Genomic DNA, 18,956 nt, shown 5'->3' on the forward strand with positions numbered 1-18,956 from the left:
GTAATGATGCCAGGGTTGGTGTTGCAGACTTGCACACAAGCAGATTATGAGATTAGGTGCTAGTTGGCAGGCAGTGTTTGCCAGCACAGTTGCACTAAGATTGTCCAGGTTCCCACAGAGGGGAAAGAGCACAAGGTCATCAGAGCAGCTCAGATGAGTCCCGCAAGTGGTCCTCAAAGAGACTAAGTAGTGCTTGTTAACCTGGCTCCCTGGTTGGGCCTCAGCGTAATCCTATTGAGCATGATTTTTATGTCATCATTCTGTTCTTGACTTTCTGTTGTCATCATTGACCCAGACACAGGTAGGACACAACTGTCAATAATGTAATTTCACCTGCACCATTGCTTACCTTGGCTGCCAACACTGCCTCAGAATTTGAATCCTCACTTGCAAGTGCAGAGGGTACAAGGGCACAGCGCTCTTGTGTGGAATAAGGGTAGACCTAGCTTGAATTTGAAGACTGTCCTCTCTAAAAAGGAAAGAGCAAGATGTGAGGGCAATTGTATCCCTTCAGTTCATACAATCATATTAATTTTAAGGAGGCTGTTTAAGAAGTCTAATGTATGATGCCACTTAGCAGAATCCCTCTTGCAACATCCACTTCCATGCTGACATTCCCAACACATGGAAAGTTACTTCCCTAAGCGATCAATAGGTCAATAGGTACCCAAAACCAAATCATTGATGAAGGGGATGACACATGCTCTTTGTCATATACACCGATCAAATGTTTCAATTGCTAAACATTGTCAGAAACCAAGGCAAAGGTGAATTTACCTGAGTAATATTGGAAGGACAATACACGAACAGTTACGTATACTTTAATCAAATTTTCATGAGACTTGTGCATTTCAGATTTTATGTGCTAGGCTATGTTCATTCCTCCCCATTTCCATACTGCATGGTAACAATCAGTTCCCACAGCTGGTAAGTGAATGCTGAAGAGAATCTGTTGCCCAGAAGAAAGCAACAGGTATTCTGGCCATGAATCCCTGAGCGTTATCACTTAGTGATTGCCATGTGATGAAACTCAGAATGTGACCAAAATTCGTGTGACTAGATCAGTTGGTGTTTGCAAGTATCCCATTGACATCACGTTCCTCTGTCCCAAGAGCTCCAGAAACCATCTCCTTGATAGCATTTGTTTTCTGATGAATACTGAAGTAAATTTTAGTAAGATCAAGAATGAAGCTGTGTGATGACACATAGAAGGGAATTGGTAGCCAAAGCCACACCTTCAACTTCAATCTACCCTACTGGCTAGGTTCCCTGTGGCCTGAGAGTTTCGTGAAAAATTTCGCGAAGCTCCCTTTGGGGCAATAATTCTTGGAGTGTCTTTTGATGCAGAAAATTTATCGCCAATTTCTTCATCTCTAAACTAAAGTCTTATTCCTGGGTTCCCCTTGCCATTGGAAATCCATCTCTGTGCACCAGCTTTGATTTGTGAGCCTGTGTGTGGACTGAAATTTCTCCAAATTCAAAAGGTATATTCATATTCCAGATCCCTCCATTTGTGTAGATAGTATCATCTAGGATCTCTTCCAAGATATTCAATTTTATGGCTGTATGAACTACAGGTAGAAAGGAATTTCTCTACATTTTTAATAGTGCAGTTCAAAGGGACAAAACATACTGAGAAGTGAAATTCATTTCTGACTGGGATTGCATTATTTTTAATTAAGAAACCTTTGATGGGCTGAAATTATTGGTCAAAATACTGAGGAATATCTTATAGGAATTTCAATCCATTAATCGTGATCATTTCACTCACCTGGGAATAGTGATCCACTGGACCGCAGGGGTGATGCCAGGTGACTGCAAGACATCAGAGCAGAGAGGGTAATGATGACAGGGTTGGTGTTGCAGACTTGCACACAAGCAGATTATGAGATTAGGTGCTAGTTGGCAGGCAGTGTTTGCCAGCACAGTTGCACTAAGATTGTCCAGGTTCCCACAGAGGGAAAAGAGCACAAGGTCATCAGAGCAGCTCAGATGAGGCCCGCAAGTGGTCCTCAAAGAGACTAAGTAGTGCTTGTTACCCTAGCTCCCTGGTTGGGCCTCAGCTTAATCCTATTGAGCATGATTTTTATGTCATCATTCTGTTCTTGACTTTCTGTTGTCATCATTGACCCAGACACAGGTAGGACACAACTGTCAATAATGTAATTTCACCTGCACCATTGCTTACCTTGGCTGCCAACACTGCCTCAGAATTTGAATCCTCACTTGCAAGTGCAGAGGGTACAAGGGCACAGCGCTCTTGTGTGGAATAAGGGTAGACCTAGCTTGAATTTGAAGACTGTCCTCTCTAAAAAGGAAAGAGCAAGATGTGAGGGGAATTGTATCCCTTCAGTTCATACAATCATATTAATTTTAAGGAGGCTGTTTAAGAAGTCTAATGTATGATGCCACTTAGCAGAATCACTCTTGCAACATCCACTTCCATGCTGACATTCCCAACACATGGAAAGTTACTTCCCTAAGCGATCAATAGGTCAATAGGTACCCAAAACCAAATCATTGATGAAGGGGATGACACATGCTCTTTGTCATATACACCGATCAAATCTTTCAATTGCTAAACATTGTCAGAAACCAAGGCAAAGGTGAATTTACCTGAGTAATATTGGAAGGACAATACACGAACAGTTATGTATACTTTAATCAAATTTTCATGAGACTTGTGCATTTCAGATTTTATGTGCTAGGCTATGTTCATTCCTCCCCATTTCCATACTGCATGGTAACAATCAGTTCCCACAGCTGGTAAGTGAATGCTGAAGAGAATCTGTTGCCCAGAAGAAAGCAACAGGTATTTTGGCGATGAATCCCTGAGCGTTAGCACTCCGTGATTGCCATGTGATGAAACTCAGAATGTGACCAAAATTCGTGTGACTAGATCAGTTGGTGTTTGCAATTATCCCATTGACATCACGTTCCTCTGTCCCAAGAGCTCCAGAAACCATCTCCTTGATAGCATTTGTTTTCTGATGAATACTGAAGTAAATTTTAGTAAGATCAAGAATGAAGCTGTGTGATGACACATAGAAGGGAATTGGTAGCCAAATCCACACCTTCAACTTCAATCTACCCTACTGGCTAGGTTCCCTGTGGCCTGAGAGTTTCGTGAAAAATTTCGCGAAGCTCCCTTTGGGGCAATAATTCTCGGAGTGTCTTTTGATGCAGAAAATTTATCGCCAATTTCTTCATCTCTAAACTAAAGTCTTATTCCTGGGTTCCCCTTGCCATTGGAAATCCATCTCTGTGCACCAGCTTTGATTTGTGAGCCTGTGTGTGGACTGAAATTTCTCCAAATTCAAAAGGTATATTCATATTCCAGATCCCTCCATTTGTGTAGATAGTATCATCTAGGATCTCTTCCAAGATATTCAATTTTATGGCTGTATGAACTACAGGTAGAAAGGAACTTCTCTACATTTTTAATAGTGCAGTTCAAAGGGACAAAACATACTGAGAAGTGAAATTCATTTCTGACTGGGATTGCATTATTTTTAATTAAGAAACCTTTGATGGGCTGAAATTATTGGTCAAAATACTGAGGAATATCTTATAGGAATTTCAATCCATTAATCGTGATCATTTCACTCACCTGGGAATAGTGATCCACTGGACCGCAGGGGTGATGCCAGGTGACTGCAAGACATCAGAGCAGAGAGGGTAATGATGACAGGGTTGGTGTTGCAGACTTGCACACAAGCAGATTATGAGATTAGGTGCTAGTTGGCAGGCAGTGTTTGCCAGCACAGTTGCACTAAGATTGTCCAGGTTCCCACAGAGGGGAAAGAGCACAAGGTCATCAGAGCAGCTCAGATGAGTCCCGCAAGTGGTCCTCAAAGAGACTAAGTAGTGCTTGTTACCCTGGCTCCCTGGTTGGGCCTCAGCGTAATCCTATTGAGCATGATTTTTATGTCATCATTCTGTTCTTGACTTTCTGTTGTCATCATTGACCCAGACACAGGTAGGACACAACTGTCAATAATGTAATTTCACCTGCACCATTGCTTACCTTGGCTGCCAACACTGCCTCAGAATTTGAATCCTCACTTGCAAGTGCAGAGGGTACAAGGGCACAGCGCTCTTGTGTGGAATAAGGGTAGACCTAGCTTGAATTTCAAGACTGTCCTCTCTAAAAAGGAAAGAGCAAGATGTGAGGGCAATTGTATCCCTTCAGTTCATACAATCATATTAATTTTAAGGAGGCTGTTTAAGAAGTCTAATGTATGATGCCACTTAGCAGAATCACTCTTGCAACATCCACTTCCATGCTGACATTCCCAACACATGGAAAGTTACTTCCCTAAGCGATCAATAGGTCAATAGGTACCCAAAACCAAATCATTGATGAAGGGGATGACACATGCTCTTTGTCATATACACCGATCAAATGTTTCAATTGCTAAACATTGTCAGAAACCAAGGCAAAGGTGAATTTACCTGAGTAATATTGGAAGGACAATACACGAACAGTTACGTATACTTTAATCAAATTTTCATGAGACTTGTGCATTTCAGATTTTATGTGCTAGGCTATGTTCATTCCTCCCCATTTCCATACTGCATGGTAACAATCAGTTCCCACAGCTGGTAAGTGAATGCTGAAGAGAATCTGTTGCCCAGAAGAAAGCAACAGGTATTTTGGCCATGAATCCCTGAGCGTTAGCACTCAGTGATTGCCATGTGATGAAACTCAGAATGTGACCAAAATTCGTGTGACTAGATCAGTTGGTGTTTGCAAGTATCCCATTGACATCACGTTCCTCTGTCCCAAGAGCTCCAGAAACCATCTCCTTGATAGCATTTGTTTTCTGATGAATACTGAAGTAAATTTTAGTAAGATCAAGAATGAAGCTGTGTGATGACACATAGAAGGGAATTGGTAGCCAAAGCCACACCTTCAACTTCAATCTACCCTACTGGCTAGGTTCCCTGTGGCCTGAGAGTTTCGTGAAAAATTTCGCGAAGCTCCCTTTGGGGCAATAATTCTTGGAGTGTCTTTTGATGCAGAAAATTTATCGCCAATTTCTTCATCTCTAAACTAAAGTCTTATTCCTGGGTTCCCCTTGCCATTGGAAATCCATCTCTGTGCACCAGCTTTGATTTGTGAGCCTGTGTGTGGACTGAAATTTCTCCAAATTCAAAAGGTATATTCATATTCCAGATCCCTCCATTTGTGTAGATAGTATCATCTAGGATCTCTTCCAAGATATTCAATTTTATGGCTGTATGAACTACAGGTAGAAAGGAACTTCTCTACATTTTTAATAGTGCAGTTCAAAGAGACAAAACATACTGAGGAGTGAAATTCATTTCTGACTGGGATTGCATTATTTTTAATTAAGAAACCTTTGATGGGCTGAAATTATTGGTCAAAATACTGAGGAATATCTTATAGGAATTTCAATCCATTAATCGTGATCATTTCACTCACCTGGGAATAGTGATCCACTGGACCGCAGGGGTGATGCCAGGTGACTGCAAGACATCAGAGCAGAGAGGGTAATGATGACAGGGTTGGTGTTGCAGAATTGCACACAAGCAGATTATGAGATTAGGTGCTAGTTGGCAGGCAGTGTTTGCCAGCACAGTTGCACTAAGATTGTCCAGGTTCCCACAGAGGGAAAAGAGCACAAGGTCATCAGAGCAGCTCAGATGAGTCCCGCAAGTGGTCCTCAAAGAGACTAAGTAGTGCTTGTTACCCTGGCTCCCTGGTTGGGCCTCAGCGTAATCCTATTGAGCATGATTTTTATGTCATCATTCTGTTCTTGACTTTCTGTTGTCATCATTGACCCAGACACAGGTAGGACACAACTGTCAATAATGTAATTTCACCTGCACCATGGCTTACCTTGGCTGCCAACACTGCCTCAGAATTTGAATCCTCACTTGCAAGTGCAGAGGGTACAAGGGCAAAGCGCTCTTGTGTGGAATAAGGGTAGACCTAGCTTGAATTTGAAGACTGTCCTCTCTAAAAAGGAAAGAGCAAGATGTGATGGCAATTGTATCCCTTCAGTTCATACAATCATATTAATTTTAAGGAGGCTGTTTAAGAAGTCTAATGTATGATGCCACTTAGCAGAATCACTCTTGCAACATCCACTTCCATGCTGACATTCCCAACACATGGAAAGTTACTTCCCTAAGCGATCAATAGGTCAATAGGTACCCAAAACCAAATCATTGATGAAGGGGATGACACATGCTCTTTGTCATATACACCGATCAAATCTTTCAATCGCTAAACATTGTCAGAAACCAAGGCAAAGGTGAATTTACCTGAGTAATATTGGAAGGACAATACACGAACAGTTACGTATACTTTAATCAAATTTTCATGAGACTTGTGCATTTCAGATTTTATGTGCTAGGCTATGTTCATTCCTCCCCATTTCCATACTGCATGGTAACAATCAGTTCCCACAGCTGGTAAGTGAATGCTGAAGAGAATCTGTTGCCCAGAAGAAAGCAACAGGTATTTTGGCCATGAATCCCTGAGCGTTAGCACTCAGTGATTGCCATGTGATGAAACTCAGAATGTGACCAAAATTCGTGTGACTAGATCAGTTGGTGTTTGCAATTATCCCATTGACATCACGTTCCTCTGTCCCAAGAGCTCCAGAAACCATCTCCTTGATAGCATTTGTTTTCTGATGAATACTGAAGTAAATTTTAGTAAGATCAAGAATGAAGCTGTGTGATGACACATAGAAGGGAATTGGTAGCCAAAGCCACACCTTCAACTTCAATCTACCCTACTGGCTAGGTTCCCTGTGGCCTGAGAGTTTCGTGAAAAATTTCGCGAAGCTCCCTTTGGGGCAATAATTCTTGGAGTGTCTTTTGATGCAGAAAATTTATCGCCAATTTCTTCATCTCTAAACTAAAGTCTTATTCCTGGGTTCCCCTTGCCATTGGAAATCCATCTCTGTGCACCAGCTTTGATTTGTGAGCCTGTGTGTGGACTGAAATTTCTCCAAATTCAAAAGGTATATTCATATTCCAGATCCCTCCATTTGTGTAGATAGTATCATCTAGGATCTCTTCCAAGATATTCAATTTTATGGCTGTATGAACTACAGGTAGAAAGGAATTTCTCTACATTTTTAATAGTGCAGTTCAAAGGGACAAAACATACTGAGAAGTGAAATTCATTTCTGACTGGGATTGCATTATTTTTAATTAAGAAACCTTTGATGGGCTGAAATTATTGGTCAAAATACTGAGGAATATCTTATAGGAATTTCAATCCATTAATCGTGATCATTTCACTCACCTGGGAATAGTGATCCACTGGACCGCAGGGGTGATGCCAGGTGACTGCAAGACATCAGAGCAGAGAGGGTAATGATGACAGGGTTGGTGTTGCAGACTTGCACACAAGCAGATTATGAGATTAGGTGCTAGTTGGCAGGCAGTGTTTGCCAGTACAGTTGCACTAAGATTGTCCAGGTTCCCACAGAGGGAAAAGAGCACAAGGTCATCAGAGCAGCTCAGATGAGTCCCGCAAGTGGTCCTCAAAGAGACTAAGTAGTGCTTGTTACCCTGGCTCCCTGGTTGGGCCTCAGCGTAATCCTATTGAGCATGATTTTTATGTCATCATTCTGTTCTTGACTTTCTGTTGTCATCATTGACCCAGACACAGGTAGGACACAACTGTCAATAATGTAATTTCACCTGCACCATGGCTTACCTTGGCTGCCAACACTGCCTCAGAATTTGAATCCTCACTTGCAAGTGCAGAGGGTACAAGGGCACAGCGCTCTTGTGTGGAATAAGGGTAGACCTAGCTTGAATTTGAAGACTGTCCTCTCTAAAAAGGAAAGAGCAAGATGTGAGGGCAATTGTATCCCTTCAGTTCATACAATCATATTAATTTTAAGGAGGCTGTTTAAGAAGTCTAATGTATGATGCCACTTAGCAGAATCACTCTTGCAACATCCACTTCCATGCTGACATGCCCAACACATGGAAAGTTACTTCCCTAAGCGATCAATAGGTCAATAGGTACCCAAAACCAAATCATTGATGAAGGGGATGACACATGCTCTTTGTCATATACACCGATCAAATCTTTCAATCGCTAAACATTGTCAGAAACCAAGGCAAAGGTGAATTTACCTGAGTAATATTGGAAGGACAATACACGAACAGTTACGTATACTTTAATCCAATTTTCATGAGACTTGTGCATTTCAGATTTTATGTGCTAGGCTATGTTCATTCCTCCCCATTTCCATACTGCATGGTAACAATCAGTTCCCACAGCTGGTAAGTGAATGCTGAAGAGAATCTGTTGCCCAGAAGAAAGCAACAGGTATTTTGGCCATGAATCCCTGAGCGTTAGCACTCAGTGATTGCCATGTGATGAAACTCAGAATGTGACCAAAATTCGTGTGACTAGATCAGTTGGTGTTTGCAAGTATCCCATTGACATCACGTTCCTCTGTCCCAAGAGCTCCAGAAACCATCTCCTTGATAGCATTTGTTTTCTGATGAATACTGAAGTAAATTTTAGTAAGATCAAGAATGAAGCTGTGTGATGACACATAGAAGGGAATTGGTAGCCAAAGCCACACCTTCAACTTCAATCTACCCTACTGGCTAGGTTCCCTGTGGCCTGAGAGTTTCGTGAAAAATTTCGCGAAGCTCCCTTTGGGGCAATAATTCTTGGAGTGTCTTTTGATGCAGAAAATTTATCGCCAATTTCTTCATCTCTAAACTAAAGTCTTATTCCTGGGTTCCCCTTGCCATTGGAAATCCATCTCTGTGCACCAGCTTTGATTTGTGAGCCTGTGTGTGGACTGAAATTTCTCCAAATTCAAAAGGTATATTCATATTCCAGATCCCTCCATTTGTGTAGATAGTATCATCTAGGATCTCTTCCAAGATATTCAATTTTATGGCTGTATGAACTACAGGTAGAAAGGAACTTCTCTACATTTTTAATAGTGCAGTTCAAAGGGACAAAACATACTGAGAAGTGAAATTCATTTCTGACTGGGATTGCATTATTTTTAATTAAGAAACCTTTGATGGGCTGAAATTATTGGTCAAAATACTGAGGAATATCTTATAGGAATTTCAATCCATTAATCGTGATCATTTCACTCACCTGGGAATAGTGATCCACTGGACCGCAGGGGTGATGCCAGGTGACTGCAAGACATCAGAGCAGAGAGGGTAATGATGCCAGGGTTGGTGTTGCAGACTTGCACACAAGCAGATTATGAGATTAGGTGCTAGTTGGCAGGCAGTGTTTGCCAGCACAGTTGCACTAAGATTGTCCAGGTTCCCACAGAGGGGAAAGAGCACAAGGTCATCAGAGCAGCTCAGATGAGTCCCGCAAGTGGTCCTCAAAGAGACTAAGTAGTGCTTGTTAACCTGGCTCCCTGGTTGGGCCTCAGCGTAATCCTATTGAGCATGATTTTTATGTCATCATTCTGTTCTTGACTTTCTGTTGTCATCATTGACCCAGACACAGGTAGGACACAACTGTCAATAATGTAATTTCACCTGCACCATTGCTTACCTTGGCTGCCAACACTGCCTCAGAATTTGAATCCTCACTTGCAAGTGCAGAGGGTACAAGGGCACAGCGCTCTTGTGTGGAATAAGGGTAGACCTAGCTTGAATTTGAAGACTGTCCTCTCTAAAAAGGAAAGAGCAAGATGTGAGGGCAATTGTATCCCTTCAGTTCATACAATCATATTAATTTTAAGGAGGCTGTTTAAGAAGTCTAATGTATGATGCCACTTAGCAGAATCACTCTTGCAACATCCACTTCCATGCTGACATTCCCAACACATGGAAAGTTACTTCCCTAAGCGATCAATAGGTCAATAGGTACCCAAAACCAAATCATTGATGAAGGGGATGACACATGCTCTTTGTCATATACACCGATCAAATGTTTCAATTGCTAAACATTGTCAGAAACCAAGGCAAAGGTGAATTTACCTGAGTAATATTGGAAGGACAATACACGAACAGTTACGTATACTTTAATCAAATTTTCATGAGACTTGTGCATTTCAGATTTTATGTGCTAGGCTATGTTCATTCCTCCCCATTTCCATACTGCATGGTAACAATCAGTTCCCACAGCTGGTAAGTGAATGCTGAAGAGAATCTGTTGCCCAGAAGAAAGCAACAGGTATTTTGGCCATGAATCCCTGAGCGTTAGCACTCAGTGATTGCCATGTGATGAAACTCAGAATGTGACCAAAATTCGTGTGACTAGATCAGTTGGTGTTTGCAAGTATCCCATTGACATCACGTTCCTCTGTCCCAAGAGCTCCAGAAACCATCTCCTTGATAGCATTTGTTTTCTGATGAATACTGAAGTAAATTTTAGTAAGATCAAGAATGAAGCTGTGTGATGACACATAGAAGGGAATTGGTAGCCAAAGCCACACCTTCAACTTCAATCTACCCTACTGGCTAGGTTCCCTGTGGCCTGAGAGTTTCGTGAAAAATTTCGCGAAGCTCCCTTTGGGGCAATAATTCTCGGAGTGTCTTTTATGCAGAAAATTTATCGCCAATTTCTTCATCTCTAAACTAAAGTCTTATTCCTGGGTTCCCCTTGCCATTGGAAATCCATCTCTGTGCACCAGCTTTGATTTGTGAGCCTGTGTGTGGACTGAAATTTCTCCAAATTCAAAAGGTATATTCATATTCCAGATCCCTCCATTTGTGTAGATAGTATCATCTAGGATCTCTTCCAAGATATTCAATTTTATGGCTGTATGAACTACAGGTAGAAAGGAACTTCTCTACATTTTTAATAGTGCAGTTCAAAGAGACAAAACATACTGAGGAGTGAAATTCATTTCTGACTGGGATTGCATTATTTTTAATTAAGAAACCTTTGATGGGCTGAAATTATTGGTCAAAATACTGAGGAATATCTTATAGGAATTTCAATCCATTAATCGTGATCATTTCACTCACCTGGGAATAGTGATCCACTGGACCGCAGGGGTGATGCCAGGTGACTGCAAGACATCAGAGCAGAGAGGGTAATGATGACAGGGTTGGTGTTGCAGAATTGCACACAAGCAGATTATGAGATTAGGTGCTAGTTGGCAGGCAGTGTTTGCCAGCACAGTTGCACTAAGATTGTCCAGGTTCCCACAGAGGGAAAAGAGCACAAGGTCATCAGAGCAGCTCAGATGAGTCCCGCAAGTGGTCCTCAAAGAGACTAAGTAGTGCTTGTTACCCTGGCTCCCTGGTTGGGCCTCAGCGTAATCCTATTGAGCATGATTTTTATGTCATCATTCTGTTCTTGACTTTCTGTTGTCATCATTGACCCAGACACAGGTAGGACACAACTGTCAATAATGTAATTTCACCTGCACCATGGCTTACCTTGGCTGCCAACACTGCCTCAGAATTTGAATCCTCACTTGCAAGTGCAGAGGGTACAAGGGCAAAGCGCTCTTGTGTGGAATAAGGGTAGACCTAGCTTGAATTTGAAGACTGTCCTCTCTAAAAAGGAAAGAGCAAGATGTGAGGGCAATTGTATCCCTTCAGTTCATACAATCATGTTAATTTTAAGGAGGCTGTTTAAGAAGTCTAATGTATGATGCCACTTAGCAGAATCCCTCTTGCAACATCCACTTCCATGCTGACATTCCCAACACATGGAAAGTTACTTCCCTAAGCGATCAATAGGTCAATAGGTACCCAAAACCAAATCATTGATGAAGGGGATGACACATGCTCTTTGTCATATACACCGATCAAATCTTTCAATCGCTAAACATTGTCAGAAACCAAGGCAAAGGTGAATTTACCTGAGTAATATTGGAAGGACAATACACGAACAGTTACGTATACTTTAATCAAATTTTCATGAGACTTGTGCATTTCAGATTTTATGTGCTAGGCTATGTTCATTCCTCCCCATTTCCATACTGCATGGTAACAATCAGTTCCCACAGCTGGTAAGTGAATGCTGAAGAGAATCTGTTGCCCAGAAGAAAGCAACAGGTATTTTGGCCATGAATCCCTGAGCGTTAGCACTCAGTGATTGCCATGTGATGAAACTCAGAATGTGACCAAAATTCGTGTGACTAGATCAGTTGGTGTTTGCAATTATCCCATTGACATCACGTTCCTCTGTCCCAAGAGCTCCAGAAACCATCTCCTTGATAGCATTTGTTTTCTGATGAATACTGAAGTAAATTTTAGTAAGATCAAGAATGAAGCTGTGTGATGACACATAGAAGGGAATTGGTAGCCAAAGCCACACCTTCAACTTCAATCTACCCTACTGGCTAGGTTCCCTGTGGCCTGAGAGTTTCGTGAAAAATTTCGCGAAGCTCCCTTTGGGGCAATAATTCTTGGAGTGTCTTTTGATGCAGAAAATTTATCGCCAATTTCTTCATCTCTAAACTAAAGTCTTATTCCTGGGTTCCCCTTGCCATTGGAAATCCATCTCTGTGCACCAGCTTTGATTTGTGAGCCTGTGTGTGGACTGAAATTTCTCCAAATTCAAAAGGTATATTCATATTCCAGATCCCTCCATTTGTGTAGATAGTATCATCTAGGATCTCTTCCAAGATATTCAATTTTATGGCTGTATGAACTACAGGTAGAAAGGAATTTCTCTACATTTTTAATAGTGCAGTTCAAAGGGACAAAACATACTGAGGAGTGAAATTCATTTCTGACTGGGATTGCATTATTTTTAATTAAGAAACCTTTGATGGGCTGAAATTATTGGTCAAAATACTGAGGAATATCTTATAGGAATTTCACTCCATTAATCGTGATCATTTCACTCACCTGGGAATAGTGATCCACTGGACCGCAGGGGTGATGCCAGGTGACTGCAAGACATCAGAGCAGAGAGGGTAATGATGACAGGGTTGGTGTTGCAGACTTGCACACAAGCAGATTATGAGATTAGGTGCTAGTTGGCAGGCAGTGTTTGCCAGTACAGTTGCACTAAGATTGTCCAGGTTCCCACAGAGGGAAAAGAGCACAAGGTCATCAGAGCAGCTCAGATGAGTCCCGCAAGTGGTCCTCAAAGAGACTAAGTAGTGCTTGTTACCCTGGCTCCCTGGTTGGGCCTCAGCGTAATCCTATTGAGCATGATTTTTATGTCATCATTCTGTTCTTGACTTTCTGTTGTCATCATTGACCCAGACACAGGTAGGACACAACTGTCAATAATGTAATTTCACCTGCACCATGGCTTACCTTGGCTGCCAACACTGCCTCAGAATTTGAATCCTCACTTGCAAGTGCAGAGGGTACAAGGGCACAGCGCTCTTGTGTGGAATAAGGGTAGACCTAGCTTGAATTTGAAGACTGTCCTCTCTAAAAAGGAAAGAGCAAGATGTGAGGGCAATTGTATCCCTTCAGTTCATACAATCATATTAATTTTAAGGAGGCTGTTTAAGAAGTCTAATGTATGATGCCACTTAGCAGAATCACTCTTGCAACATCCACTTCCATGCTGACATGCCCAACACATGGAAAGTTACTTCCCTAAGCGATCAATAGGTCAATAGGTACCCAAAACCAAATCATTGATGAAGGGGATGACACATGCTCTTTGTCATATACACCGATCAAATCTTTCAATCGCTAAACATTGTCAGAAACCAAGGCAAAGGTGAATTTACCTGAGTAATATTGGAAGGACAATACACGAACAGTTACGTATACTTTAATCCAATTTTCATGAGACTTGTGCATTTCAGATTTTATGTGCTAGGCTATGTTCATTCCTCCCCATTTCCATACTGCATGGTAACAATCAGTTCCCACAGCTGGTAAGTGAATGCTGAAGAGAATCTGTTGCCCAGAAGAAAGCAACAGGTATTTTGGCCATGAATCCCTGAGCGTTAGCACTCAGTGATTGCCATGTGATGAAACTCAGAATGTGACCAAAATTCGTGTGACTAGATCAGTTGGTGTTTGCAAGTATCCCATTGACATCACGTTCCTCTGTCCCAAGAGCTCCAGAAACCATCTCCTTGATAGCATTTGTTTTCTGATGAATACTGAAGTAAATTTTAGTAAGATCAAGAATGAAGCTGTGTGATGACACATAGAAGGGAATTGGTAGCCAAAGCCACACCTTCAACTTCAATCTACCCTACTGGCTAGGTTCCCTGTGGCCTGAGAGTTTCGTGAAAAATTTCGCGAAGCTCCCTTTGGGGCAATAATTCTTGGAGTGTCTTTTGATGCAGAAAATTTATCGCCAATTTCTTCATCTCTAAACTAAAGTCTTATTCCTGGGTTCCCCTTGCCATTGGAAATCCATCTCTGTGCACCAGCTTTGATTTGTGAGCCTGTGTGTGGACTGAAATTTCTCCAAATTCAAAAGGTATATTCATATTCCAGATCCCTCCATTTGTGTAGATAGTATCATCTAGGATCTCTTCCAAGATATTCAATTTTATGGCTGTATGAACTACAGGTAGAAAGGAACTTCTCTACATTTTTAATAGTGCAGTTCAAAGGGACAAAACATACTGAGAAGTGAAATTCATTTCTGACTGGGATTGCATTATTTTTAATTAAGAAACCTTTGATGGGCTGAAATTATTGGTCAAAATACTGAGGAATATCTTATAGGAATTTCACTCCATTAATCGTGATCATTTCACTCACCTGGGAATAGTGATCCACTGGACCGCAGGGGTGATGCCAGGTGACTGCAAGACATCAGAGCAGAGAGGGTAATGATGCCAGGGTTGGTGTTGCAGACTTGCACACAAGCAGATTATGAGATTAGGTGCTAGTTGGCAGGCAGTGTTTGCCAGCACAGTTGCACTAAGATTGTCCAGGTTCCCACAGAGGGGAAAGAGCACAAGGTCATCAGAGCAGCTCAGATGAGTCCCGCAAGTGGTCCTCAAAGAGACTAAGTAGTGCTTGTTAACCTGGCTCCCTGGTTGGGCCTCAGCGTAATCCTATTGAGCATGATTTTTATGTCATCATTCTGTTCTTGACTTTCTGTTGTCATCATTGACCCAGACACAGGTAGGACACAACTGTCAATAATGTAATTTCACCTGCACCATTGCTTACCTTGGCTGCCAACACTGCCTCAGAATTTGAATCCTCACTTGCAAGTGCAGAGGGTACAAGGGCACAGCGCTCTTGTGTGGAATAAGGGTAGACCTAGCTTGAATTTGAAGACTGTCCTCTCTAAAAAGGAAAGAGCAAGATGTGAGGGCAATTGTATCCCTTCAGTTCATACAATCATATTAATTTTAAGGAGGCTGTTTAAGAAGTCTAATGTATGATGCCACTTAGCAGAATCCCTCTTGCAACATCCACTTCCATGCTGACATGCCCAACACATGGAAAGTTACTTCCCTAAGCGATCAATAGGTCAATAGGTACCCAAAACCAAATCATTGATGAAGGGGATGACACATGCTCTTTGTCATATACACCGATCAAATGTTTCAATTGCTAAACATTGTCAGAAACCAAGGCAAAGGTGAATTTACCTGAGTAATATTGGAAGGACAATACACGAACAGTTACGTATACTTTAATCAAATTTTCATGAGACTTGTGCATTTCAGATTTTATGTGCTAGGCTATGTTCATTCCTCCCCATTTCCATACTGCATGGTAACAATCAGTTCCCACAGCTGGTAAGTGAATGCTGAAGAGAATCTGTTGCCCAGAAGAAAGCAACAGGTATTCTGGCCATGAATCCCTGAGCGTTATCACTTAGTGATTGCCATGTGATGAAACTCAGAATGTGACCAAAATTCGTGTGACTAGATCAGTTGGTGTTTGCAAGTATCCCATTGACATCACGTTCCTCTGTCCCAAGAGCTCCAGAAACCATCTCCTTGATAGCATTTGTTTTCTGATGAATACTGAAGTAAATTTTAGTAAGATCAAGAATGAAGCTGTGTGATGACACATAGAAGGGAATTGGTAGCCAAAGCCACACCTTCAACTTCAATCTACCCTACTGGCTAGGTTCCCTGTGGCCTGAGAGTTTCGTGAAAAATTTCGCGAAGCTCCCTTTGGGGCAATAATTCTTGGAGTGTCTTTTGATGCAGAAAATTTATCGCCAATTTCTTCATCTCTAAACTAAAGTCTTATTCCTGGGTTCCCCTTGCCATTGGAAATCCATCTCTGTGCACCAGCTTTGATTTGTGAGCCTGTGTGTGGACTGAAATTTCTCCAAATTCAAAAGGTATATTCATATTCCAGATCCCTCCATTTGTGTAGATAGTATCATCTAGGATCTCTTCCAAGATATTCAATTTTATGGCTGTATGAACTACAGGTAGAAAGGAATTTCTCTACATTTTTAATAGTGCAGTTCAAAGGGACAAAACATACTGAGAAGTGAAATTCATTTCTGACTGGGATTGCATTATTTTTAATTAAGAAACCTTTGATGGGCTGAAATTATTGGTCAAAATACTGAGGAATATCTTATAGGAATTTCAATCCATTAATCGTGATCATTTCACTCACCTGGGAATAGTGATCCACTGGACCGCAGGGGTGATGCCAGGTGACTGCAAGACATCAGAGCAGAGAGGGTAATGATGACAGGGTTGGTGTTGCAGACTTGCACACAAGCAGATTATGAGATTAGGTGCTAGTTGGCAGGCAGTGTTTGCCAGCACAGTTGCACTAAGATTGTCCAGGTTCCCACAGAGGGGAAAGAGCACAAGGTCATCAGAGCAGCTCAGATGAGTCCCGCAAGTGGTCCTCAAAGAGACTAAGTAGTGCTTGTTACCCTGGCTCCCTGGTTGGGCCTCAGCGTAATCCTATTGAGCATGATTTTTATGTCATCATTCTGTTCTTGACTTTCTGTTGTCATCATTGACCCAGACACAGGTAGGACACAACTGTCAATAATGTAATTTCACCTGCACCATTGCTTACCTTGGCTGCCAACACTGCCTCAGAATTTGAATCCTCACTTGCAAGTGCAGAGGGTACAAGGGCACAGCGCTCTTGTGTGGAATAAGGGTAGACCTAGCTTGAATTTGAAGACTGTCCTCTCTAAATGGAAAGAGCAAGATGTGAGGGCAATTGTATCCCTTCAGTTCATACAATCATATTAATTTTAAGGAGGCTGTTTAAGAAGTCTAATGTATGATGCCACTTAGCAGAATCACTCTTGCAACATCCACTTCCATGCTGACATTCCCAACACATGGAAAGTTACTTCCCTAAGCGATCAATAGGTCAATAGGTACCCAAAACCAAATCATTGATGAAGGGGATGACACATGCTCTTTGTCATATACACCGATCAAATCTTTCAATCGCTAAACATTGTCAGAAACCAAGGCAAAGGTGAATTTACCTGAGTAATATTGGAAGGACAATACATGAACAGTTACGTATACTTTAATCAAATTTTCATGAGACTTGTGCATTTCAGATTTTATGTGCTAGGCTATGTTCATTCCTCCCCATTTCCATACTGCATGGTAACAATCAGTTCCCACAGCTGGTAAGTGAATGCTGAAGAGAATCTGTTGCCCAGAAGAAAGCAACAGGTATTTTGGCCATGAATCCCTGAGCGTTAGCACTTAGTGATTGCCATGTGATGAAACTCAGAATGTGACCAAAATTCGTGTGACTAGATCAGTTGGTGTTTGCAAGTATCCCATTGACATCACGTTCCTCTGTCCCAAGAGCTCCAGAAACCATCTCCTTGATAGCATTTGTTTTCTGATGAATACTGAAGTAAATTTTAGTAAGATCAAGAATGAAGCTGTGTGATGACACATAGAAGGGAATTGGTAGCCAAAGCCACACCTTCAACTTCAATCTACCCTACTGGCTAGGTTCCCTGTGGCCTGAGAGTTTCGTGAAAAATTTCGCGAAGCTCCCTTTGGGGCAATAATTCTCGGAGTGTCTTTTGATGCAGAAAATTTATCGCCAATTTCTTCATCTCTAAACTAAAGTCTTATTCCTGGGTTCCCCTTGCCATTGGAAATCCATCTCTGTGCACCAGCTTTGATTTGTGAGCCTGTGTGTGGACTGAAATTTCTCCAAATTCAAAAGGTATATTCATATTCCAGATCCCTCCATTTGTGTAGATAGTATCATCTAGAATCTCTTCCAAGTTATTCAATTTTATGGCTGTATGAACTACAGGTAGAAAGGAACTTCTCTACATTTTTAATAGTGCAGTTCAAAGGGACAAAACATACTGAGAAGTGAAATTCATTTCTGACTGGGATTGCATTATTTTTAATTAAGAAACCTTTGATGGGCTGAAATTATTGGTCAAAATACTGAGGAATATCTTATAGGAATTTCAATCCATTAATCGTGATCATTTCACTCACCTGGGAATAGTGATCCACTGGACCGCAGGGGTGATGCCAGGTGACTGCAAGACATCAGAGCAGAGAGGGTAATGATGACAGGGTTGGTGTTGCAGACTTGCACACAAGCAGATTATGAGATTAGGTGCTAGTTGGCAGGCAGTGTTTGCCAGCACAGTTGCACTAAGATTGTCCAGGTTCCCACAGAGGGAAAAGAGCACAAGGTCATCAGAGCAGCTCAGATGAGTCCCGCAAGTGGTCCTCAAAGAGACTAAGTAGTGCTTGTTACCCTGGCTCCCTGGTTGGGCCTCAGCGTAATCCTATTGAGCATGATTTTTATGTCATCATTCTGTTCTTGACTTTCTGTTGTCATCATTGACCCAGACACAGGTAGGACACAACTGTCAATAATGTAATTTCACCTGCACCATTGCTTACCTTGGCTGCCAACACTGCCTCAGAATTTGAATCCTAACTTGCAAGTGCAGAGGGTAAAAGGGCACAGCGCTCTTGTGTGGAATAAGGGTAGACCTAGCTTGAATTTCAAGACTGTCCTCTCTAAAAAGGAAAGAGCAAGATGTGAGGGCAATTGTATCCCTTCAGTTCATACAATCATATTAATTTTAAGGAGGCTGTTTAAGAAGTCTAAATGTATGA

General features: G+C 41.7%; 11 non-coding genes across 11 annotated transcripts; all 11 read right to left on the reverse strand.

The window, feature by feature from the left end:
- Positions 1-215: 215 nt before the first annotated feature.
- LOC134485308 (small nucleolar RNA SNORD115) lies at positions 216-293 on the reverse strand. The gene has a single exon (XR_010063347.1). It is a non-coding gene; the product is annotated as a small nucleolar RNA SNORD115 (small nucleolar RNA).
- A 1,761-nt stretch (positions 294-2,054) lies between these two features.
- LOC134485392 (small nucleolar RNA SNORD115) lies at positions 2,055-2,132 on the reverse strand. Its single transcript, XR_010063431.1, has one exon. It is a non-coding gene; the product is annotated as a small nucleolar RNA SNORD115 (small nucleolar RNA).
- A 1,761-nt stretch (positions 2,133-3,893) lies between these two features.
- On the reverse strand, positions 3,894-3,971 carry LOC134485309 (small nucleolar RNA SNORD115). Its single transcript, XR_010063348.1, has one exon. It is a non-coding gene; the product is annotated as a small nucleolar RNA SNORD115 (small nucleolar RNA).
- Positions 3,972-5,732: 1,761 nt separating this feature from the next.
- LOC134485310 (small nucleolar RNA SNORD115) lies at positions 5,733-5,810 on the reverse strand. The gene has a single exon (XR_010063349.1). It is a non-coding gene; the product is annotated as a small nucleolar RNA SNORD115 (small nucleolar RNA).
- A 1,761-nt stretch (positions 5,811-7,571) lies between these two features.
- LOC134485311 (small nucleolar RNA SNORD115) lies at positions 7,572-7,649 on the reverse strand. The gene has a single exon (XR_010063350.1). It is a non-coding gene; the product is annotated as a small nucleolar RNA SNORD115 (small nucleolar RNA).
- Positions 7,650-9,410: 1,761 nt separating this feature from the next.
- Positions 9,411-9,488, reverse strand: LOC134485312 (small nucleolar RNA SNORD115). Its single transcript, XR_010063351.1, has one exon. It is a non-coding gene; the product is annotated as a small nucleolar RNA SNORD115 (small nucleolar RNA).
- Positions 9,489-11,248: 1,760 nt separating this feature from the next.
- LOC134485313 (small nucleolar RNA SNORD115) lies at positions 11,249-11,326 on the reverse strand. The gene has a single exon (XR_010063352.1). It is a non-coding gene; the product is annotated as a small nucleolar RNA SNORD115 (small nucleolar RNA).
- A 1,761-nt stretch (positions 11,327-13,087) lies between these two features.
- LOC134485314 (small nucleolar RNA SNORD115) lies at positions 13,088-13,165 on the reverse strand. The gene has a single exon (XR_010063353.1). It is a non-coding gene; the product is annotated as a small nucleolar RNA SNORD115 (small nucleolar RNA).
- Positions 13,166-14,926: 1,761 nt separating this feature from the next.
- On the reverse strand, positions 14,927-15,004 carry LOC134485315 (small nucleolar RNA SNORD115). Its single transcript, XR_010063354.1, has one exon. It is a non-coding gene; the product is annotated as a small nucleolar RNA SNORD115 (small nucleolar RNA).
- Positions 15,005-16,765: 1,761 nt separating this feature from the next.
- LOC134485316 (small nucleolar RNA SNORD115) lies at positions 16,766-16,843 on the reverse strand. Its single transcript, XR_010063355.1, has one exon. It is a non-coding gene; the product is annotated as a small nucleolar RNA SNORD115 (small nucleolar RNA).
- Positions 16,844-18,603: 1,760 nt separating this feature from the next.
- Positions 18,604-18,681, reverse strand: LOC134485317 (small nucleolar RNA SNORD115). Its single transcript, XR_010063356.1, has one exon. It is a non-coding gene; the product is annotated as a small nucleolar RNA SNORD115 (small nucleolar RNA).
- Positions 18,682-18,956: the final 275 nt, after the last annotated feature.

The sequence above is a fragment of the Rattus norvegicus genome, chromosome 1, assembly GCF_036323735.1.
Source record: "Rattus norvegicus strain BN/NHsdMcwi chromosome 1, GRCr8, whole genome shotgun sequence".
NCBI classification, from domain to species: Eukaryota; Metazoa; Chordata; class Mammalia; order Rodentia; family Muridae; genus Rattus; species Rattus norvegicus.